A 10631-nucleotide genomic window follows, 5' to 3' on the forward strand; every position below is an offset into this window, starting at 1 on the left:
CCTGGGTCCGGTCAGACCACATGAGTGACAGGCTGGAGCCTGCCCTCATTGTGCAGCTAATGCTCAGTGTGAGCAGACCTGTCACACAAGACCCTCACGAGGCACCGCAATAACCATGGGAGAATGTTCGCAGCACAGAGAGGGGACATGCTGACAAGCATGGCTTTTTATTTCGGGGGCAGAGGAGGTATCTGTAGTTAACCATTCACCACATTCCGCAGCAGCCGTGGGTAATCAGGCAGAACCATCCCATCCTCCACTTGCCCTGCCCCTCCCTTCCCTCCTCTTAGCACCAGGAAGTCCTGTGAGGGACCTGGAGAGTCCCAGGTAGACATGTTCTAGTGATGGCTGCAGGCCAGAGCCTGGTCATGTCTGGGGTCTCTAAGCAGCACTCCTAACCTTGTCACATCTATTGATACTTTGTGTGTGCGTGTGTGTGTGTGTGTGTGTGTGTGTGTGTGTGTGTCTGTGTCTGTGTGTGTGTCTGTGTGTGTGTGTCTGTGTGGGTGTCTGTGTGTATGGGTATATATGTATGTACATGTGTAAGTGTGAGTTTGTATGTGTGTGTGTCTGTGTATGGGTGTATATATGTGTGTCTGTGTGTGTGTCTGTGGGTGTGAGTGTGTGTGTCTGTGTGTCTGTCTATGAGCATATATATATGTATGTGTCTGTGTGTCTGTGTATGGGTGTATATATGTGTATCTGTGTGTACATATGTATATACAGGTATGTGTATGTGAGTGTAGGTATCTGTTTAGGAGTGTGGGTGTGTATGTATATGTGTCTATGTGTATGTATTTGTTTGGGTGTGTGTGTATGTGTGTATGAGTATTGATGTGTATGAGTGTAGGTGTGTATGTATGTGTATCTGTGTATGTATAAGTGTGTATGTATGTGTATCTGTGTATATGTATGTGTATAGGTATGTACATGTGGTGTGTGTATGTATGTGTGTGTGTGTGTGAGAGAGAGAGAGAGAGAGAGAGAGAGCCAGAGAGAGAGAGAGAGAGAGAGAGAGAGAGAGAGAGAAAGTGTGGGTGTCCGTACATGAGTATGGGTGTGTATATATGGGTGTGTGTGTGTGTGTGTGTGTGTGTGTGTGTGTGTGTGTGTGGGCTAGAGGCTTTTCAGATGTCTTCCTCCTTTGCCCTCTACCTTATTTTTTGAGGTAGAGTATATCACCAAACCTGTAGCCCACAAATTGACTATCCAGTATGCCCCAGGGAACCTCTTACCTCTCTGCCTCCCTAGTGCTGGGATTACAGAGGGCCACACTGCTGCTCTTCACAGTGGCCCTGGGGATCTGAACTTCGGTCCTCATGCTTGTTTGACAGGCACCTCACTGACTGAGCCGTCTTCCTTGTCCCTGTGTATTAACTCTTGCACCTAAACAAAAACCTAGCACAGAGAAGGTACCTAGCTACACTCCATCCTGCTTACACACAGGACACCAAGGCTGGGAGGGGCCATAGCCTATGAGATGTCACATAGCTTATAAGTGGCCGGTCGTCCCTAGAAGCTAGGTGGTATTTCGCTGAAGTTCCAGGTTCTACCCTCCTCGGTCAATGGTCATACCTGGGGACAGTCAAGGCAATAGAAGGTCTGAGTCTCAGAGCCCCCTATTAATAGAAACAGCTATGTCAGAGCTTTGGGTTAGGAGCGCGGCACACACCGGACACAGCTGTTTGGGCAACAACCCCCACTTACCCTTGTGCTCACCAGGCTCCCTGTGTTTTCCTTCCTCCTAACTCCCTTTGATCCATATGAGCTCTCAGAGAAATTGCCCAAGTGAAGGGTGCTTGAGGCCTGGCAAGTCCAGGAACAAAGAACTACTCTTCAGAGAAGTGCTTCTGAGACCTTCCCGGCTACATCTAAGTATTAGAAGTTGCCCTGGAACCGGAGATTCCCCCTGGCTTATCGCACATCCTTATCCCACAATTGGGCAACTGGAGTTTTTTAAAGCCACTTATCTGAGGGCCATAGAGACGAGGCTAAAAGCTTCTAGTATCAAATTTGAAACTGGAGAGTAGGATCACTTTCCATCGTGGGCCCACCCAAAGGAGAATGCATCCCTCAGCCAAATTTCTCTTGAAGAACTACTATTGCACAAATCCACTTTAGTCATCGGCCACCTATTGTTGTCCCATGTTCTGGGTTCCCTGGAACAACCCGCTTGTCTCTTTCCTCATTGGATAGAAGAGTAGAAAGACATTTCCCAAGTTTCCTTCCAGAAAAGATTTTGGATAAAAATTAGTTTTCACAAAATAAATGTCTAAATAAGACAGTGGTCAGGAGGAGGCCCTCTATCCCTGATGCCTAACAGAGCTCTCACACACAGTACCCATCCTCAGGGCCTGGAGGGCCACGTAGGTATCAGTTCTCTGGAGACAAGGATTCAATGCCAACTTCTTCCTCCCAATAACCTCAGGGTTATAATCAGTTGTCCCAATGGCCAGACTTAGATCCTCCGAGGCACAACGGTTCCCAAGGCCTGGGCTAGAGCCTGCTCCTTCCGTCCCTCCATGGTTTTTGTAGGTAAATTCACTGTAGTGAAGACTTGCTGATGAACATGCCTGGGGTGCTTGTCTTTTCTTCCTTAGTGAGCTCTGACGGCTGCATCTACTCTTAGGTCATCAGATCTAGACAATTTGCTACATGAGAAACCTGCGTGTCTCCTTATTCAAATTCCTCCCTAGACTCCTCAATCAGTTCTCATCCATAACAGGGGCGCTGGTGCTCTCTCCTGCTTTGGCTTTTCATTGGTGAGCACCAGGAGCCTGGCTGTGCTGAGATGCCTCTTACACAAAGTAAATTAATCCAATTCACGATGCTACAGTTTGATCCTCTATGGAGGACCATCTTAGGGCCTACTAACTAACATATATCCCAGTGCCATTCTCCCTCTACAAAATCATGTGATGTAACTTCAAAGCCTGGACAAGGCCAGAGACTTCTGTCCCTGATCAGCAGAACAAGTCCGAGAGTCTAGCCAGGACAATTCCCTCCTACAAGGTCATTACAGGTCACTTGAGTGAGGAAAAGTATAGAAATGGTGCTGACCAGGACTAGTAAAGACCCGGAACCTCTTTGAATGATGCTATCCTCACGTGCAGGGTACACACACCTCCTCACCCTGGCCTGCCTTACACAGTGAGATCACCCTCAGGGAAAACACAACAGACACAATTACGAGTCGCTTGACTCTTCTGATTTCATCCTGTCATCTGACTCAGGGGCTAATTTCAGAACATCTTCCCATTTCTGCCTCACGCTGTGTCGTCAGAGACACATGTCTGGTCAGCTGGCAGAATTAGAAGCGTATGTTCACCTCAATCATGGAACACATGGGGTTTTCCTGAAGACTTCATTTCAACACTACTTTCTAGGTGAGGCAGCATGAGAGCGGTGACTGCTCAGGGAGCAAACCTTTAAGAGACGCCTCCCTCCCTGCACCCCTCTCCTCTCACCAGGATGACCTCCACAAGCCACGTTCACATACTCAACCCTGCCACAGGCTCTAGAGCAAGGAAGAGGTCCCCTCAACTCCAGGAGCACCCAGAATTGTCCCTGCTTGCAGCCCACACACCACAAGCTTGGCCACAAGACCTCCTAGACAGCTTTTCTCCCTGCACAAGATCGCGGGACTTCCCTAGAGACCTCTTCTCCTGAGGCTACTCAGAATGTCACATGTCCCTCACCTTGGCATGCCGAAGTCTGTGTGTTTTTCTTTAACTAACTTTTCTTTTTCATTGAAAGAATCAGATCACTACACAGTAACAGAAAATATCAGTGCACAAAGGTTATATAATAAAAACAGAAGCTACTGTTCCTCCTCAGAGCCCCACATCCTATGCAACAGTTACCCAGAATCCCCAGGTCCCCTGGCCAGAAAATCCTCTACATATGCAAGCTAAGGACTGGCTAACTAAACCACTTTTTACAAATCAATCTCCACCCCACCCCCCCCACGTGTGTGTGTGTGTGTGTGTGTGTGTGTGTGTGTGTGTGTGTGTGTGTGTGTGTGTGTGGAGGGGGGGTGTTGCGGGGAGAGGCTGGCCAAGCCTGCCTCTCTCCTTATACTTGGGTGTGATTGTGTGATTCTGTGGCTACAGCAGTCACTTTAGGACAATGAGGAGAAAATAAAATGTTTCTCGGAGGTATGACAGAAGAGCCGGAATCTTTGAAGATCTTGTTAAACAGCAAACCGATGTCCTGCCTGCCTCCCTCCAGACGGTACTGCATGAGGACAAACTAACCCTCATGTTTTCTTTCAATCAATGACCATTGGGTTTTCCGTTAGCCTACAGGATGGCTTCAGTGGCTTGGGTGAGACGGTCTCCCACTGGCTCGGGTATTTGAACACTTGATCCGCAGCTGGCGGTACAGTTTGGGAAGGCTTAGGAGGCATGGCGCCCTTGGAGGAGTGTGTCAGTGCAGGCTGCCTTTAAGGGTTTAGAGACTCGTGCCATTTTCAGGTCCTCCCCCTGCTTTGTGTCTGTGGCTCTCAGCTTCCTGCCTTAGCCGCCGTGCCTGCCGTTCCCCTGTCATGCTGGACTCCAGCCCTCTGGAGCCACAAGCCCAAATAAACTCTTTCTTCTGTCCATTGCTTTGGCCATGGCGTTTTATCACAGCAATAGAATAGTAGCTAAGACAGTGACCCACCCTAAGTGAGACAGTGCATAATACAATATACCTGTGTGGATTCCCCTCCTTAATGGCCACCGGTGTGACCTTGCAACGTCTCCTACATGAACCTACCCAACATAGTGTCTTTTTTGTTTGTTTTTTTTGTTTTTTGTTTTTTTTTGTTTTTGTTTTTTTTTTTTTAATGAGACAGGGTTTCTCTGTTTTGGAGGCTGTCGGTCTAGCCTGGCCTCGAACGCACAGAGATCTGCCTGCCTCTGCCTCCCGAGTGCTGGGATTAAGGGCATGCGCCACCACCGCCCGGCTCAACATAGTGTCTTTCCATGCTCAGAGTATCCCACTACACAGATATCCATCCTAGAGCAGGCAGGCATCATTACTGGTTGCTTGCAGTATTATCCTACCACAGGGCAACAGATTTCTTGGTGCCCATCTCTTCTTGCTTGAGCACGCTGCCTAGAACGGGGGGGGGGGGCCAGGACCTCATCCTTTTGTCTGTCCATACCCCTTACTGTTACTTACTGGACATGCTGACCCCTCCCTGGCTGTCCTGGGAGGAACGCATCTAGGGCTGGTGATCTGAGTCCCCCTCTCTCCTCACTCCCCTGCCTGCCTGAGCCCGGGGCCGCCTCTGCTTCTGCCAGAGGCATGCCACGGGATTTCCTACCCCCGGATCGCGGCTGGTCTGAGTGTCTCTTAGCTTTCTTCTCCAGGACAGAAATACGTGCTTGCTCTGTCCTGGCCTCTGTTAGCCCACCCCATCTCAGCATCCAGGCCCGTTCCCCGGCCATGCCCCATCACACCATTTCCAGAAGCTGCCCCTTCCCGCGCCAGAGGACCTGCTTGTGGTTCCAGAGAGAGATCAGGACTGTGACAACTCCCACAGGACACAGTATGCCACACCCCACTGTCAGTCAGGCTCTGGCCTCTGGTTTCAGTACCTGTAACCAAGCTGGAAAATACACAACAGATAACCAACCTCACACCCTAACCAAAACCCCACTTGGCGACAGAAGTTGACGCACCACTGCTGGGAGGAGCTCATGAGAGACAGATATCTAATAGCAATGGGACAAACGTGTGGACTTGCCTATCCACAAAGGTAAGGGAATTAGCGTACCATCGGATCAGCCCGGCTTCTCCCCGCTACCACCAGCCTGTGCTTGGTCAAGCTGGTTATGCAAAGAGCCCAGTCACCCCGCAAAGGACTTAGCCACCGAAGGTCACAGTTTCAGAGTACAAGTCCTCCCTCCTAGGGAAAAGAGATGTCTTTCCTACTTGCAGAACTACAAAGCTGATTCTAGCCTGTGGCTCCTCCCCAGCGGTCTCTGTTCCTCACCCAGGCCTCCAGGTACCCGTACCTGGGCCTGATGGAACATCAGGAAAGAGGGACACTTCAAAGCCCATCTGGTCTAATCTAGGTCACGAAAGGTCAAAGAGTTACTTAATCTCAGGACCAGAGACAGGTGGACCTTGAGGCTGGACAGCCAGCCTAGCCCACTGAATGAGTTCCAGACTATGTTGAAAGCAAACCTGTTTTTAAAAGCTAGACAGGTGGCTCCTGAGAAATGACACTGAAGGCTGACCTCTGACCTCTACTCATGCACATCAGAGTCTAAGGAACCTGTTCCCAAATGCACAGCTGGTAAGGGACAGGTCCCCCATGACACACACTGCTGTTAAGACCAGAGTGAAAACTGTGGGTCTGAGAGGAAGAGAGAGGTGTTTGGGGGAAGGGATGGGTAAAACTGAAAATGCAAATGAAAGACCCAAGCAGGTGTTCAGCAAAAGCGCCTTTCCCTTGAGTGAGGAAGTGCTCAGAAAGAGAAAGGACTGAGTCACCAGCAGGACCCAGAACGGGGACAATTAGAGCAATGGAGTGACAGGGTAATGACAGGACGCTAGCCCGGATATAAAATAAACAACCAGGAATCCATCCATGCCCACCGGTGTAAACTACTGAGTTCGTGCATGGCAGGGGGCGGGGCAGAGACCGTCTGAGTGTCCAGAGGAGACAGCCCCGAGGGGTAGAGACTGGCGCCCCCTCCCCAGGCTTGGCATCATTTGACCTCTAAGAGCAGGTGGAAGGAGAGTCGTACTGTACGGGAGCTCTTGACGGTGAAGGAACCCGACCGGACACCACCCGCAGCAAGCATGCGGAGGCCAGCACCAGCAGAGATAGGTCACACTCAGACTGTAAGAAAGATGCTCCCCCAAACTTGTGCTGCCGTGCCAGACAGGGAGAGCCTGAGAAACTGTCACAGGCCAGAGGACAGGTGATGATCCGGCCCTCAAAGGGGATCCTGGGACAGAAGAAACACTTAGGGGGAATTAAAGATGTTGAAACCAACTGTCGAATGTAGTTGTGGGTTCCCCGGTGTCAAACGCTCCTCAGTAACGGCACTGGAATGGCACAGGGCTCTTGCCACTGTCTGCACACTCATTCTGTAGCTATGTAGCTATTTTGAGAAAGGTTTTGTAGTAAATAAACATTCAGGATAACAAGGTCTCGCTCTCACCAGGAGAATGGCTGTCTAATTCCTGGACGGGAGGCCCCGGGCTATGGCATACCCTGGGCCTGAGTACAGAATGGGGCAAGGATTCTGAATGAGCCTGTGTGCACCTGAACTTGAGGCCAGGAGCCTAAGTCAGGACATCTGTGGAGTCAAAGGGAATCCAGGAGAACTCTAGAAGTCTCAGTAGGAAGCCAGAGAGCCGATCTGAACAGCCCACTGACTCCCTGGTCTCTATCCTCCCAGGAAGACTTCATTGTTAGGTCTTGGCATCTCCATCTAGCCACGGGTGTGATCAGGTGGACCAGGGGTTCAAATTTCCACCGGGTGCGAAAATGCAAAATGACCTGGGCCAGCAGGTGTCCTCTTTCATCCAGCTGGGGTCACTGTCCCCTAAGAGGCCCCAGGCAGGCAGGCCCTTCTGGTCACATGAAGCCTGCAAACCTGGACCTGAATGCATTCCAAGAGGCTGACCTAGCAGCCCCAGAGCTCCAGCTGAAGGCCTGGCAGTCCCGGCGGCACCACATGGCTGAGCGGAGGACACAAGGCATTTCCAAGGCAGCTTGGCCTCCTGCCAGTGGGTCCCCAGATGCCATGCAAGACACACCTGAGCGAGGCAAGAGAATAGGTGTGTGTAAACAGTGTTTGAAAAAGAAAATAGCTGTACAAATACAGCGCTTGTTAACACAGGTGTTTACAGGCGGAATTATTTTTCCTGGGCTGCTATCTCCCAAGCTGCTTTGTGTGGCTCGGCACACCTGCAGCGACTTCCCCAAACGGGGAAGGTCCGAGGGGGATGTGGCTGGTCCGGATCGATTGTACCACACAGGAGGTCAGCGATCAGCCTTGGGCCAGGCTAGCGTGCAGCTTCCCTGACAGACATTTCTGCACCCCCCCTCTCCCCACACCCCCCGACGTGCTGGAACAGGACCCAGTCTGTTCACCACTTCCTGCTCAGCCAACGCAGCTGTTCTGCCAGCCCCGGGGCAGTGGCAGTGGCAGTAAGAGGCCCATTTCCGGGGGTAAGAGCCAGCCACTCTCTGGGCACAACAGTCTGAGAGGGGAGAGGAGTGATTTGCATTTTATAGACAGAAACTGAAGACGCTCACCCCAGATCGCGGAGCATGAGTAAGTGGAGAACGCTGGAAGGGAAGCCCTACCCCGGCCTGGAGTTGGAGAGAGTTCTGAAGTGGCCCCGAGGGGACGCTCGCTCGGGAGCGGCGGTGTTCTCTGTGGGACGCCCAGAAGTGCAGACACTTTGGATGTGAACTAGGGAGAAGGAAGCACCCTGGGCGGGGGTGGGGGGACACGTAGCATAAAACATGCTATGGAAAAGAAGCATAGAGGCCCAGACAAAGCACTTACAAAGGGTTACAATGGGAACCTTGGTTGTGTCTATTTTGTCGCTACTTTAACTCTTCTGATTAAAAAAGAAAATTGTGCCCGGAGGTGGTGGCCCATGCCTTTAATCCCAGGACTCAGGAGGTAGAGCGAGTTCCAGGACAGGTTCCAAAGCTACACAGAGAAATCCCGTCTCGAAAAGCAAAAAGAAACAAATAACTAATTGATTTTAAAAAACATATATATTGCACAGAAGGCAGGCTGGGCGTGAGCAGAAGCCAGACGGGCCAACACAGTGAATTCTAAGACAAGCCAGGTTACATAGTGAGATCCTGGAGAGAGCGAAACAGAAACACCAAACCGAGAGCATTGTACTCTATATAAGGACCCAGCATAAAGCTGGTTGTTTCTGCCATAATTAGATGGCTGTGGTCAACACCCCAGTCGTTGCATTCTGAAGCAGTGAGTCCTCGGGGACGCCTGTGGGGCAGTTGTGAGAGTTTCCCCCGTTGCATGGGGCAGCCTGAAAGGTGAGCTGCCCCACAGGCATATTGTGTGTTGAGTCTCTAATTCAAGTCCACAGGGAGAAACTGCAGCAAGAGACGCACCCCACCCCGACCCCAGAACTCTCTGGAGGGAGCATCAGAGGATCCAGAGCATCTAGGAGGTGCAGGCTAGCTTCCTCTCGTGCCTCAATAAAGCCATGGAACTCAGCAACTTGAGATGCAATGAGCGATTCTGTCCCACCTGGAGAAAGCTAGCCAGAAAGAACAAAGAGAACACAGGCCGAGACTGGGAGTCCTCGGCCCAAGAGGGCCACAGAGCCCTGCAGGAGCACCAGGGCAAGGGAAGAAATACCCTAAATGCTGACAGCTTTGACACCACTGCACCCATGAACCAGGAGAAAAGACCATTTCTTGACTGGGGCAGAAAACCGCTCTGGGCAAGATGAGGAACGTTAAGGCTTTCTGGAAACTTCCTGTGAGAACCTTTGCTCCAGTCCAGCCTCCCCCTCACTGACCAGCGTGACCCACTGCCTACTATGCAGGTGGGAAAGACAGATCTCGATCTCTCTCCAGCCTGCATCTATTACTTGGAGACTGTGTTGGGTTTTAATACAGGCATACTAACTCCTGGCATGTGCCTGGCTCTATGACACTATCAGAAAAAGAAGGGTCACTTTTTTTTCTGGAAGGAAGACCTGGCTACCCTCCAAATTCCTCCTCTCCCTTCCAGGAGGCCACCTCTATGCAATGAAGGACTCCAGGGCCAACCAGCATGGGACAGGACCAAGGGAGGGAAGGAGGGAGGAGAGGGGGAGGAACCGATTGAGAGTGAGATTTGAAAGCTCGCCAGTGAGAAGCCGAAAGGTTTTCTGTTTGAACTATGACAAGTCTCTAAAAGATGAGACCGTGTCTAATTAGACGTGCTCACATCTCTCTAATGAAGATAGTCTCATGTCATCATTGCAGATCCTCGGAAGTAGTCAGAAGACTCTGCTCTCCGGGCTCCGTGATGACCCCACCCACCTGCATGGCCCTCCACCCCACTTGCCCTCCAAAGCAAGGGTGCAACGCAGAGTTAAGGCCGAGCAGGGGGAGAGAAGCCCCACACACGTCCCTTCGGTGGGCATCTTTTCCCCAAGCTCTCAATCCCTTTGAGTCTCCACGGGATTAAGACAGCAACAGTGCTCTGACTTGAATGTGAAGTATGCTTCGCAGGACTGTGATTTGAATGCTTGCCTGTTCCCCAGAAAGGAGCCCCCTGTGGGAAGTATGTAGAGAGCCTTTTGTGAGGTAGGGCCTAGCCTGAACTCTGTGTGCCCTACCCGGCACCCCATGAACATGCCACCACTCATCACACCTTCCCCTCCATGACGGACTGTGTGCCCCGATACTGTGAGCCACGCAAACCCTTTCGCCCTTACGCCATTTTTATCAGGTATCTTGTCAGAGTGGTGAGAAAAAAAACAATACAAGCAGCACTGTGTAAAATGTCTCCCCTAGAGTAATATACACACACACACACACACACACACACACACACACACACACACAAAGAGCAGTTCAATGACAAGGCTCCTGCGTCCAGTGGTTTTTCTTTTTGGTGAGGTGAGTATGAGTCACATGCATG

The 10631-nt window shown here is 51.0% G+C and overlaps 1 long non-coding RNA gene across 1 annotated transcript; it reads left to right on the forward strand.

Moving 5' to 3' along the window:
* The first annotated feature begins 7633 nt into the window (after positions 1-7633).
* LOC121133841 lies at positions 7634-10358 on the forward strand. The gene is made up of 2 exons (XR_005870851.1): positions 7634-8285; positions 9075-10358. It is a non-coding gene; the product is annotated as an uncharacterized LOC121133841 (long non-coding RNA).
* Positions 10359-10631: the final 273 nt, after the last annotated feature.

Source organism: Mesocricetus auratus, unplaced genomic scaffold (assembly GCF_017639785.1).
Source record: "Mesocricetus auratus isolate SY011 unplaced genomic scaffold, BCM_Maur_2.0 Super-Scaffold_100024, whole genome shotgun sequence".
NCBI classification, from domain to species: Eukaryota; Metazoa; Chordata; class Mammalia; order Rodentia; family Cricetidae; genus Mesocricetus; species Mesocricetus auratus.